Source organism: Chinchilla lanigera, unplaced genomic scaffold, assembly GCF_000276665.1.
Source record: "Chinchilla lanigera isolate Chin_1 unplaced genomic scaffold, ChiLan1.0 scaffold00008, whole genome shotgun sequence".
NCBI lineage: Eukaryota > Metazoa > Chordata > Mammalia > Rodentia > Chinchillidae > Chinchilla > Chinchilla lanigera.
The window spans coordinates 31,507,479-31,522,446 of NW_004955409.1; positions in this window are offsets into that span (position 1 = coordinate 31,507,479).

Consider the following 14,968-nt stretch of genomic DNA (forward strand, 5'->3'; position numbering starts at 1 on the left):
TATGTAACTATTCAGTTGGCTAGTTAGCTGTTCAAAAGAGTAATGCTATTAAAAAAGACATATATTTACTGTTTTGTGATAGAATAACAAAATATAATATAGAACTTGATGTCAAGCTTCAGCTAAAATTGACTATCTCTAAATTATTAATGTCCAACTGCATACATTTTACAGCAAAAAAGACTAGAATATTTTGGACTCTTCAGCACACATGAACAGACATACATGATAAAAAATATACACTCATATGTGAACATATTAATGGAAACATGCCATATGTCTGCCCTCATTTAAACTCACAAGCTTTTACACACACACACACACACACACACACACACACAGAGGCATGCACACTGTCACCCAAGCTTGACCTCTCTCAGAAGCACATATAGCACAGGACTGGCCAAGCCTTCAGTTTACATCTTTGTATAAAAGGTTTTTGCCCTCTCTATCCTCTCTCCCTCTCTACATATTCCATAGCATAGATTAGGGATCAGCAAACAATAGCCTGTGGGTCAAATCCACACTGCTCCTGATTTTTAAAATGTCTGAGAGGTAAGTATATTGCCTGCATTTATGAATAACTTGAAAAATACATTAAAGGAAGAGCAATACTTCAGGATATGTGAAAACTATGTGAAATTCTTATTTCAGTAACCATAATATTTTGTAAAGACATAGCCATGCTTATCAATTTACATATTCCTGTTAGTTTTGCACTACAATAAAGGTGAGTTATTGCTTTAGATGCTCCATGTGAGGATTTGCTCCACAGTAATACTCGGGATATTATAAATAACAGTTTTGCAGTTACAGATCAAAAGCATTTCCAATGTCACACATATCTGTATAGTATGACTTTTTACTAGTATTTTTATTACCCATTCACATTTATTACACCAATTCAAGGCAATAGAAAATTTAAGATTTCTATTATGGGAAAACACAGTGGGATGTGGCTTTATTCTGCTATTAAAATATATCAAAAAGAAGTTATTTAAATTTTAAAATATGTAATGACTATAGTTAGCTAAATCATACAATACGCATTGTACTTACCAGATTATTCATCACCATAATACCAACTCACAATGGCGGATACAAAAATTAGTGAATATGTAGTGCGATGTGTTGCTAGCATTAACTTTCATACACACTTCAGGCACACACAAATAGATATGTTTTTAAACCATTAGGGGCTCATTTGTTGGCCAAAGAAGGAAAGTCATCTATCAATGGTGAGTTAATTAAATCAGATTTGATTGAAGCAGATGAAAGTGTTGAAAGAAAACAAAAAACTATTGGCCATTGGCAAGATCAGTTTTCAACAGGGTAAGCATAGGGGGAGCCCAAACACCCAGTGAATTAAAACGCAAAGTACCAATGTCACACTACAATTCCTATTATGAAAAGGAAATAAAGGGCATATAGATTGGAAAAGAAGGAGTAAGATGATCTTTATTTAAGGATGGTATGATCAAATATATAGACAATTTTTAGCAACTATTAAAATTTTCCTGAATGAATAAGTGAATTTACCAAGGTCTCTGGGTAAGTCAATATCAAAGGTCAGATTTATTTTTATATGCTAGCAATGATATTCAAATGGCAATGATTCCTCACAAGGACATTGAGCAATAGGAACTTTCAACCATTGCTGGGAGAATGAACCACCGGAAGGCAGTGTGGCAGTTTCTTTTAAAATGACACATCAGCTCCCACTCACCAAGCAATTTCACTCCTAGATGTTTATCTAAGTTTTTTAAAAGACTTATAGCGACACAAATACTTATATGTGAATGTTTATAAAAATTTCAAGGCTTTTTTTATACTCAAGGCTGACACTGAAATCTTTCTGAAGATCACCTTCAACTATTAACAACATAGCCATGCTAATGGAAATTAATTGTTGCTACAGAAGTGGTAATATTTTCATGAATTCAGCCTAAAATAATAATGAAAACAGTGCTTATTATAGGAGGAACGTCTGTCATGTTAAAGTTAATACAAGGACAACTAACATTTTTGGGATCACAAGTAAATCTAGTTGCTTCACACATTTCTTGCAATATCAAAATTTTTAAAAAGACATGAAATAGCCAATGCCACCAAAAATTTTAGTATTTGTAATTTATAAGCTCTAAGTATATTTCCAGTAGTGTTTCAAACTTCAAGTTTAAAGCAAACTTTCAAATTTCAATAACATTTAACTGTACAGTTGAATTTCCACCCTACTCAATCTGAAGTGAAGAATCTGCAATGTAATGAATATGTTAAGTAGAAAATATCAAGAGAATAATCTGACAGTATTCTATATACGTTTTCCAAGTGAAAAATATTTCATTAGGGTCATAATTCATGGAGTGCTGTGAGTTATTGCCAATGCCAACCTATGTAAAAAAAGATATTTTCAAAGATGAAATATAGAAAATTTCCATACCTGGCTGTACATTAACAATTTATTCTGACCACAAGGAATGTTAATTTAAACTACAATTATCAAAATGTTATCTGTAAACCTGAATTATAAAAATGCGCTGTCTTAGTTACTCTTCTCCCATTGCTGAGACAAAAAACCCAACACCTAAAATGAAGGAAAGAATGGTTTATTTAGCTTACAGTTTGTGGAGGTTTCAGTCGATGCTTGGCTGGCTGTGAGGCAGACTGGCACATGGCAGCGGGCAAACGTTCATGGCAGCAGAACACAGCAAAAACAAGACCAAAAGGGAGAAATGGCGGCAATCAGACTCTTTCTTCCCTTACATGGTAAACAGGCTACCTCCACCCAGAGGGTGTGTAGGTTTCACATAATCTCCATGCCCTCCTCTTCCACAGGCTCAGGATGTACACAAAGTAAGCACCCTGGCTCCCTGCTGAGTCACTTAGCCAAACCCCTAAACTCCCCAAGTTGACACAATGTATCAACTATAACAAGTACTCAACTAGTTTTATCATGCTGCTTTTGAAATTATAAATGAAATTATGGAAATTTGTTTCCTTCACTGTTTATAACCCGTACATATCTTCAGGTTCATTTCTTGAACCGCAGTCAGTACTATATTAACCATGTGGTCTTTTACATAATGTTAGTCAACTTTTGAAATAGAGTATTAACATCTGTGCCCTCCTCCCTATAGCTATTATTGCACTCTTAGGACCAGAAGAAAAATTAGTTCTACTTTCCAGATGGGAGTTAAGTGGATATGAAATGGTTTCTTTCCTCCATGCTGTATATTTCTGACATCAAAGTTGGAAATTGAATTATCTCATCTCATAACATAGCTAGAGTTAGTTATTTCAAACTATTTGTAGTTCCAGTCCATTAAACAGTAAATGTGGTTCTGTGAGCCTGAATTCCTAAGCAGTGTGTGTAGTAGATTTCCTAAGAAAATGAAAGCCATGGGCTGGGGATTTAGCTCAGCGGCACAGCGCCTGCCTGGCAAGCACAAGGTTGTGAGTTCAATTCCCTGTACTAGAAATAAACAAACAAACAAAAAAAGTATATTCAGAAAATGAGAGCCAGATTCCTAAAACATGATTGGTAATCACAGTTGCAGAATAGAGTTCTATTACAATTTAAATCTACCTATAAAGGCTTGTTTCCTTCCAGTGAGACAATATCATAGATAGCTTGTATTAGCCTCATCCAGGTTCTAATTCTAGTGCACCGCTCTAACTTCCCCAGATTTCATTATCAAGATAACGTTGTCCAAAATCACACGAGTAACTGAATAGCCAGATCAACAAGAGACATTGCATACAAATAAGTTAATGTTGATTAAATACAGGACAAATAAACACCATCACATCATGTCACTTACATGATCATCTCCAAGTAAAATTGAACTGCTGAGGTGAAATAATGCTGCTAAACAAATTGAATCCCAGGCAGGAAAGCACGTCATCACATAAGGTGGATAATTACATACTGGAACCCACAGGAGTCTCATTAATGAGCAACCAAAGTAAGGAACAGATCCCACAACATTCTTATTAGCCTAATACAATACTAGTGGAGGTAAAAAAAAAATAATTCCACACTGAATAAACCAGATAATCAAGTCTTAAGCACAATGTTAAATTAAGTATAAGGAAGCAAAATATAAAGCAAAAGACAGAAAAAATAAGCATATGTGTAATAGATTTAATAATTTATTCATCCTTCCACCCACACATCTAAATATTTTAGAATTTTCTTTATTTATTGTAAATATAGGTCAACATTCAATTCACAGTTAATTTTTCCATCTTATAATCATCTATTCACTCATGTGACAAATATTTATTGTTTATACTAGTGTCTGAGCAATTTGCTCAAAAATGTAAATATATCCTAGGTATACACCAAATGAAAAAAAGGTAGCAAATGTTTAACTATGGAAATATATAAATAGATGAAAATTCATTTCTTACATTGTAGAGCTTTAACAATTCAAAATTATTTTATCTACTTCCTGCCATTTGTGACCCTCAATGACCCTCTTCAGTAAGGAAGAATTATTATCTCCACTTTCACTTGAGAAAGCTGACATTAAGCTTCAAAGACTTGTGGAAACTTCTATGTAGTGAATTTGAACTCTGAATTGGGGTTTAGAAATTTCTACACAACATCAAAACTATCCATTGTTCTTAATAAAGTTGATTTTGAACAGCCTGACTTCTCTTCAGTGTCAACATTTTTAAGAAAAACTTTAAACAACCTTCCTCACTGAAGAACCAGCTTCCCAGATGCAGTATCTCCACAATATCTTAAAGTGCCTTTTCATTTACTTTCCTTTCAAACCAAATGTGATACCAAATACTACTGCTTTTATTACTATCTCGTGTTCAGTGCCATATTTTGTATTCTTTCAAAGAAATACTCTTCCACAGTTTTCCTTACTAACTTTGAAATAATTTCATAATACTTGCCTTCTCCACCGCTCAGACCAAAAGACTGTGCACTAAACATTATTTTCCTGACAAACATCACTATGTTATAATGCAAAGAACATTGGTCTAGCGCTCGCTTCCACAGAACATATACTAAAAGAACACTGGTCTAGGAAGAAAACTACCTGATCTTCTAAACGGCAAGGTTCTCCTTTTGAGAAAACTCCATTGTAATTACTATAGACTCCTGTGGAGCTGTCACATGAATTTTTAATAATGACATTTTGTGGGGAAAATGTCTAATAAAATAATAATGTCTAACACTCATTAACTGTGTACTCTTGTGCCAAGGATCATGTTAATCACTTTATATGATTAAGTTATAATCCTCAGTAACCCTCAGCAAAACAGATATTCTCATGTTCAATTTACAGTGGTCGCAGCAAAATACTTTTGGATGATAGCCTGGACTTCCCAGAGAATTATCAGGGCATGATTCTTAATCCCATCACTTGCTATCTTTCATCTGTGAAAATCATGATTTTAATCCTTTGGACTTCTACCAGATATTTTTCTGGAAGAAGATAGACCTCTCTTTGTGTTTGCATTTTTATGTGCATATATATGTATGAACTTATGAGTATATAAATATATGTTTGTGTACATTTCCAAGTATCGGTGAATCTATGTAAATGGTTTAGATGGGTGTACATGTGTCCTAATTTATTTTTGCAGATACAACAGAATACCCAAGACTAAGTAATTGATGATAAACAGAAATGTATTGTGGGAATTCAACAATGGTTGTTATATTGCAGATCTGAGCAATTTTGTGGAAAATAACAATATGTAATACAACAACTATTATTAATTCCTATCATTTTGTTTTGAAATCTTGTATCTTTTTTGTTGTTTTTGAGTTGTTCTGTTTTTGTCTTCATTATTGTTATTTTGTTATTGTTTTTTCTCTTTAAATTACAAAATAATATATACATATAAAAGAAATGCATTGTGGACCCACTGCACTGTTTCTCTGAGCAGCTGCATATTTATATTCCCACCAGCAGTGGACAAGCCTCCATGTTCTACTTAACTTTTCCAACCCTTGTCGTTTTATGGTTTTTAAATTTTTTTTTTTCGTTCTCTTTTTGGTAGTAGCAATCTTAATGAGTGTATGCTAACTCATTGTGCTTTGCATTTGCTTTTCCTTAGCAATTGGTGATTCTGAAAATCCTTTTATGTGCTTGTTGACCATTTTTATCTTCCTCAGTGAATATATATGCAAATATTTTTTCTCTATCTTTAATTTTTTTCATTCATTTTTCATTTCTTTATTTTGCCACACTGAGAATTGAACTCATGATTGTATCTTATAAATATTCAATAATTGTATCTGTTGTTTTTCAGATTAATGTACAGTTGAAACTTGTTGTACTGTAGAAATAACATCTGATTGATAATCGCAGAACTAGTCTTGACAGTACAGCTATATCCCTAGGCTTTAATTTACTTAAAAAAAAAAAAAAACTTGAGGTGGGATCACGTTAAATCGTTAAATTGCCCAGAATGGGCTTGAATTTGGGATGACCTCATAAAGCTGGGAGTACAGTCGTGCACCATTATATCCAGCCATTGCCTCTTTGTTGTCTATTTGCTGTCATAATCAAGAAATAATTGCTAAATCCAATATCATAAAGATTTTATTTTCTCCTATGTTTCACAGTTTTAGTTCATATACTTACTTGGGTCTTTGGTCCATACTGAGTTCATTTTTGTGTGTGGTTAAAGTAAAGATCCAGTTTTCTTTTCTGGTATGTGTTGAAAATACATTATTCCATTGTGTGATCTTGACAGCTTTGTCAAAACTCTTCTAGCCATAAAAGTAAGGACTTATTTCAGAGCTCCCTAATCTATCCCATTGGTCCATGTCTTTAGTCCAGTACCACACTCTGATTCTTATAGCAATGTAGTAAATTTTAAGATCAGGGAGTGGGAAGCCTCCAGATTTGCTCTTTTTGTGATTCTTTTGGCGATTCAGGGTTTCATTTCTAAATCTGAAATGAATTTTTCTGTTTCCATAAGACAGGATGTGGATAAATACATTTTTATTATTATATATTTTCAGTTATCAAAAATTAAACTTATGAAAGTTAAGTCAATGACATACTCATAACTGATTCATCATTTTACTCTATATCATGTTTATTCTCACAAAGAAGTTCGTCTGTTTTGCCATCCAGAGAGAACCTGTTGGTGTTAACAAATTTGGTACTTTCGCCTCCTTCTATCGCCTCTGTTTCCACCACTTTTTTACCATTCTTTCTGGGATTGTACTTTATTAAATTGTACTTTATTGTTGTACTTTATTAAATTGTTTCCATTTCTATTTTCTTTTTAGTGTTCAAGTCTTAACTTAATTATCCCATTTAGATAGGATATTTACCATTTTACTGACATCAACTAGTCCCCTCACAATGTACATCTTCCTTAAAAATACTTTATTCTTCATAAACTTTGTATTTTTTTCTTTTTTCTTGTTTATTAACCTCTAAAATATCTTACTGATATTTGCATTAAATAGCATTTCTCCCTTTTGGATTAAAGACTTAAAAATTATATGTCTTTCTATTATTTTCTTAATGTTTATATCTGTTATGGTATAGATTTAAAACATCCCCCAAAACTCCCATGTGTTCATAAATTGGGCTTTTGTATGATAGATCATGAGGGCACTATATTCATCAATGCATTCATCCAATGATAAGTTCATAGCTGAATCTGCTATTAGGTGATAGGATCCAGTTGGAGAAGATGGGTCACAGTAGATGTGATTGGAAAAACATGGTCTTCTCCCTGAGCCACTTTTGATTTCTCCCTTTTTCCTCACTAACATGGGTTCATTATCTTTCTTCCATCAGGCTCTGTACTTGGCCATTTTTGCCTTGGAACTAGCGGACCATGGACTGAACCCTCTGAATCCATGATCACATGAGATATTATTTCACAACAGAAAAGTGGTTGATACAATGTCTTTTGTTGCTGTTATATGGAACATATAGTTAAATATTTCCAGGCTATCATTATTCAATTTTTTACTATTTGTGAAATTATTGACTCTAATGGAAAGAAGCCTATATATCAAACAATATTAGAGTAACTTGTTTTCTTTCTTTATTTTATAGGAAAAATTACGTAGGTTACTCTAAAATATTTTGTAAATTTGATTTTAATAGTATCATCTAAAGGTAGAAAATTTTTAGAGTTTGCCATTTAGGCAAGCTATTTATATTCATTGGAATAATTTATACCTTTATATTGTACTTACTATTTTGCATTGTTATTCTTTTGCTTTACTGTTCATTTATCTAATTCCTGTGAGTTTTATGATAGAATTGCCTTCTTTGTTTCACTTTTTAAAACTCTAGTTCCAAATACAACCATTTTACATACTTCTGTCAGTAATATATTTTAAAGTCCCAAATATTTTACTATTCCCTTATATTAACTTAATTAGCTTTGAATTCTTTCCCCAGAGATATAAGCAATCTAGTATATTGAATTTATTATATTTAGCTATTAAACATTTCTAAAGTTTCTTATACAAATAAGAGTTTAAATCACATCACTTTTATTTCTTTGCATAAACCTTGCATTTTATTACTATGATAACTCCCTTATTTATTCTATATGTCTTTTCTTTATTTTTAGGATTCTATAATCCTCTCTAGTATTCTTTAACCACTGGAATTTGATGTTAAATTACCAAATTAGTCTTCATTCTAAATTCAATAGAAAAATTGGTGTTCTTGAGTAAAGTATTTTATTTAATAAGCTCCAATTCTCTTAACTCAAAAAGTCTTTCTCTCGAAATATCTTTCATTCAAAATCAATCAGTAAGTTTTTAAGATACATGATATTTTTTCTGTCTGTAAAGGATTTTTGGCAACTTATCATGTTAATACTGTTGGTTTTTAATCTAAAATACTTTAGACAAGTAATTGTCTAAAAGAGTCCATTAATTATAAGTCAAGCCTAAATTTGAACCATGCATCCTTTTATAACAAAGTTTTACACAGCTTGTCTCATTGTACCATTTCTTTACATGTAGTATATGACTACTTTCATGCTATGATGGCTGATTTATGAAATTTTGACAGAATCTGTGACTGCAAACCTCTATACACTTACTGGCTGGCTTCTTCCTTATCTAAATGGTCTTTGAAGAAACCTAATTTCCCTTATTATTATGTATAAATTGCTAGCTTTTTATTTCTTAAAAAAGTTTATATTTGTCTGATTTATTTCAATTAGTATTGCAATCTCAAAGCTCAACCATGCACACAATGGAGCACCAGAGGATCCAGTAGCTGCGCACCCCAGGAAGATGCAAGCTGCAGAGCAGCAGGGGTAAAGGATGGAGCCCCAATGCCAAAGGCCTGGACGCTCCCCAAGAGCAGTTGGTGAAGGTGTGTGTTGGGCCATTGAAGAAACTAGAGACCTGGTGAACAGTGTCCAAAGGTGAGGACAGCAAAGGACACACTCACTCACAAAGATTGACATTTTCAAAATGGGCGCATTCCTAAATGCCCGTGCTTATTTATTCCAGTCGGAGCTAAAGAGGTCTCAAATTGTTTCTTGAAGGTTTTAACTGTGTAAATTTTCCATTTGACTTTACCTCAAATTTAAAAGTTTATTTTGCCTCTGAAAAAAGTGAGCATTGAGGACTAATTTTACCAAACCACAAAATATGCTATAGAGAAACTAAATCAATTACCTTTTTATGATTATTAAAATTACATAAAGTTACTTTTTAAATTTGATTATCCCAGGTTCTTAGTACTAACAGGTAATCTTTTAGTCACTGCAATAATTTTAATGGTGTCTGCTTCCAGAGAAGTTCTCATTGCCAACAGATTGTTCTTATGCATATTGTATTGTTAATTGTTGGAGAATACTCACTGTACATTTTAATTTGAAAATTTGTTTCTAGATATCATAAGTATGCAATTATTTTTATTCTATGCGAACTCTTCAAACATACAGCATACACTGGGGTTTTTGTCATTTTTGGTTTTGCTTTTGCGTTTGCCTCTTTTTATTTTTCGTGGCATTAGAGATTGAATCCAAGGCCCTTGGACTGAGCAACACCTTCAAGTTTAAAAAATGTTTATCTGGAAACACAGTCTTGCTAAAACACTAAGTTTCCCAGGCTGGGCTTGAACTTGGATTCTTGCTGCTTCATCTTCCTGAAGAGCTAGCATTACAAGCATGCACTACCATGCATGGATATACTGTATCCCTTTCCTTCTGAAGCCATCTTCGTCTAAAGATAAGATAATAGGTTTGAGTACAAAAAATATGTGAGGAAAATTTCTTTACTCAGTAGAACACAGTAAAACTATAGTAAAAATTTAAAAATGGTCCTGAAATCTTAATTCTAATATAATGTTGATTTTTATTGAATTCATATGCCTCCTATCATAATAAAGTATAAGCTGACTTTTATTATTAAAAAATTTTGCTAAGTCAGATCAACTATTGATTTTATGTTCTCATGGTGAATGCCAAAATTGCAATGCTTATAAAAACAAAACAAATCAAACCCAATGGGAGAAAACCCAGAAATTCAAGTGTGCCATAGTTATAAATCTAAAGTATATAAATCAGTGATTTTTTTTTCTAAAATGTCTAACTTATCTATATTTTAGGTTCTATTTTTCGCAAGGAAAAATGTTGCTATAAAAATTTTAGTACTTTGTCTTTTAAAGACTCAGAGCTTCATTGTTTGCAAAATGCCTTGACATCTAGGTCATAAGTCTTTTGAGAGAATTCCTTTCAGAATAGTTAATTATATTTTTAAAATTGTACATATGTTCAAATAAATTTTAAGTCAAAATTAATTTTTAAGAACCTAAATTGTACATATACATCCAGTGCTCAATAGGTTTCAAAAGAAAATCTGGATTCTGTTTTTGTAAGACAAAATTAGGTATAATGTTTCATAGGCCAGAGGGGAAAATCATGAATGATATCCTGGACTGAGGTGTAATCAGGTTATTACTAATCAAATAATGTCTACAAAGAAAATAAAATAACTGTCTCTCAGCTACCTGTACTTCTTTTAGCATGATTTTAGTAAGATATTACAAATACTCATGCACAGAGCTCAAAGTTTAGGGCCATTTCAGCATGTGTATATACCATGGAAAAATCATCCAGATTCTCAAGAAACAATGAGTAGATTATGTATCCAAGAAAGGAGAAATTAGTAGAAATTACTAAGACTGTTAACACATTTAATCACTCTGATATTTATGTACTGTCGTCCTCTTATTGGCACTCCTTTGAGTAAGAAGTGTTAGTGGTGGTAATTACAAAGCAAGAATAATAATGACCACTGAAAATTTTCTTCTACCCTGTGGGATTTGAGTGTGTTTGAAAAAAATGAAAGCAAATCTGCATTAGAATGCCATGTATTCATAGGTAGGAATTCTGCAAAATAATCTTTATCCACTTGCCACAGCATGTAGGGCCGTATGTATAGGAGATGAATACATTGTATATGATTTGAATCTAAAGTGCCTTCATATGATGTATAAAATTTTAAAACCTTTTTCCTGTTAGAAAAAAGATCATATATAAATTAATAATAATCAGAGCCATTATTATCCAAGCTGTACACCTTTCATCTCTGATTCTGCCCTCATTCCAAATATGCACAAATTGGCAAAGCTACTCTTTTTTAAGTGTTTTTTTTTTTCAATTTATTTATGCCAGTTGTGTCAAGTTCTGGTCTTATGTTTCAACTCTTGTTGCTATTAATATATGTGCCTCTGCTGTTTTGTGGTTGACTTTCCTTTATTCTACCATAATGTCCTAAAATCAACTTTTATTTAGCTCTTACTTGCATCTGTTGCAACTTTTAATCTTGGTCATAATCTCTTGTGAATACAAACTTCTTGAGAACAAGTTCAGTCTCTACAGAAATATCTATGTTATTAAGAACACAAATGTTTCTTGAATTAGGACCAAATAAAATACCTTATTAAGTTCCCTCTTGGTTATAATTATGCACAGCTAACACATATTGGGAGCTAGCATGTGTCCAGCGTTATAATGGTTGTTATATTGTGTCAATTTGAGGAGTTTAGAAGTTTAGCTAAGCAACTTAGCAGGGACTAGTGTCCTCACTTTGTAAAGATCTTCATCCTGTTCAAGAGGTGGGCATGGAGATGGTGTGAGTGCTGCTCCCATCTGAGGGCAAGAAGCCTTCATACCACATGAGGGAGGAAAAGAGGCTTGCTCTCCTCCCATTTGTGCTGTCATTTTTGCTGTCTTCCACTGCCATGAACTTTGCCCCTCTGCCAGGCCACCCTGCTTTGGAGCCAGCTGATTATGGACAGAAACCTCCACAAATTGTGAGCTAAATAAACCTTTCCTTCCTTAACTTTGGGTGTTGGGTGTTTTGTCCCAACAACACTGAGATTCCATCTCACCCCATTGAGAATGGCTACCATCAAGAAATCAACAACTAATGCTAGAGGGGCTAGGAACGCTTTTTCACTATTGATGGCAATGTAGACTGGTGCTACCACCTTAGAAATCAGTCTGGAGATTTCTTAATAAACTAGGATTAGAGATCCCATTTAACCCAGCTATTCTCTTTCTGGGTATTTTCTCAGAAAAATTAAAAACATCATACAGTGATATATGTGTAGCCATGTTTATAGCAGCACAATTTGTAATAGTAAAATCTTGGAAACAACCCAAATGCCCATCAACTGAGGAGTGACTAAAAATGATGTGGTATTTCTATATTATGGAGTATTACTCAGCCATAAAGAAAGATGAAATCAAGGTATTTGCAGGTAAATGGATGCATCTGGAGACCATATTCTTAAGTGAAATAAATCAGACCTGCATGTGTAAATACTATATTGTCTACCTAGTGTAAGAATCTGAAAGCACAAATAAAATCTGAAGGTGCAATAGATATTATGAAAGAGAAAGCAACTGCTCAATAGAAAAGAACAACTGGGATGCAGGAAAGGAGAAAAGAAAGAAAAAAGGAAAGGAACAAAATATATGTATATACACACAAGATAGCTAAGATAATTGTACTACTAATTTCTATTGGTTTGTTGAAAGGAACAGTTAATGTTTACTTGTTTGATCAATCTTGCATACTTATATCTGGTAATCTGAACAACTACTACTTTGAAGATAACAGTCAGTAATGCAACAACCATTGTTGATTTCCTACCATCTTCTTTTGAAATTCTGTATCATTTTTGTAATTTTTACATTCTTTGTTTTTCACTTTGTTTCTATTATTTTGCTTTTGTTCTTTTTCTCTTTAAAATAAAAAAAAAAGAATTTAGTATCAGAGAAGTGGAGTCATTCCTGTGACTATACCTGACCATGTGGTTTAAAAGCCTTAGGAAATGGCTTGTGGGAAGAGGTCGGAAAGGTTCAGAGATGTAGCCTGGAAGAGTAGAGCTGAAACAACTTAGTGTATTCTGTATGGGATAATTCCAGTCAGAGCCCAGAAGACCAGAAGGTGGACAGAAATTCGGCTGGTAAAGACCAGGCTCAAGAGGTTTCTTCTGAGAAGGACTGCTTTGGCTGTTGGACTCCACACAAAGTATGTTATGGCTTGGCAGAAAGTTTGTCTGCATTTTGCTCCTGTCCAGAGGCCTTACCTGAGACTGGGATTAAGGATGGGGGACTAATTAATCTGGCAGAAGAAATTTCAAGGCTGTTGAATGTTGAGGCTGTGGCATGGCCTCTGTTGTGGGCTATTAGCCAGATCTATGTTGAGAATCAAGAGCAAAGAGCCCGGCAGAATGATTTAAAATGTTGTGAGTTTGGCCAGAAAGGAAGCTCCAGTAACATTGTGGGCTGCAAAGATAGACCTAAGGAGATCTCCATTGCTGAGAAGGAGCAAGGGAATCAAAAAGATGGCCTGAGAGCATCACAAGAAGCAGCAAGTCTCTGTACTTTGCAGCCTCAAAATTGCAAAGGTGAAAGATTTTGCTTTAAGGAGAAAGTTTCAGTGCATCACATTCCAGAATGGTGGCAGCATAGAAAATTTGTTACTCAGAATTTGATTCAGACTACCCGGTGATCTGGGTACTTCACCCCTATAGCTGTAAGAAAGGAAGGCCTGGCTACTGCTCCACCTGGCAGCAGACCTTGACAACATAATCTACATGGTGCTGGTTTTATGCACATACAGAATGCAAGAGTTGTGTGGTTAAGAAGGCTTCCACCCCAACTAGGATTAGAGGTCCCACTTAATCCAGCTAGTTCCCTTCTGGATATTTTTCTGTAAAAACTGAAAACATCATACCACAACTTATATGTGTAACCATGTTTATAGCTGCACAATTTGTCAAAGCTAAATCTTGGAAACAACCCAAATGCCCATCAACTGAAGAATGGATAAAAAAGAAGGTATTTTTATACAAAGGAGCATTACTCAGCTAAAAAAGGATGAACTAGAGGCTTTTATGGGTAAATCAATGCAACTAGAGCCCATACTCATAAGTGAAATAAATCAGACCCACATGGGAAAACATCGGATTATCTCCCTACTGTAAAAACCTGAAAGAATAATAAAATCTGAGAGGTATGATAGATATTGTGAAAGAGAAAGAAACTGCTCAAAGGGAAGAAACAACTGAGATGAAAGGAGAAAAGAAAGAAAGAAGGGAGGGAAAAATCTCTATGTATATACAAGGATAACTGGGATAATTGTAATGTTGATATTTATTGGTGTACTGAAGGAAAAGTTAATGCTTAAAATTTTTTGAGCAATTTTGTATGCTTATATCTGATAATCTGAACAACTAATTTGAAGACAACAATATGCACTATAAGAACCATTTTCTATCATCTTGTTTAGTGAAGCTCTATATCATTTCTAATGTTTTGTTATTATTTCTTATAATCTGTAATTGTTTGATTCTTAAATCAAATTGTTTGATCTTGCATTCTTAAATCTGGCAATCTAAGCAACTTGATTAAAGATAACACTATGTAATATAACAACTATTGCTAATTTCCCATCACCTTGTTTTGAAATTCTGTATTG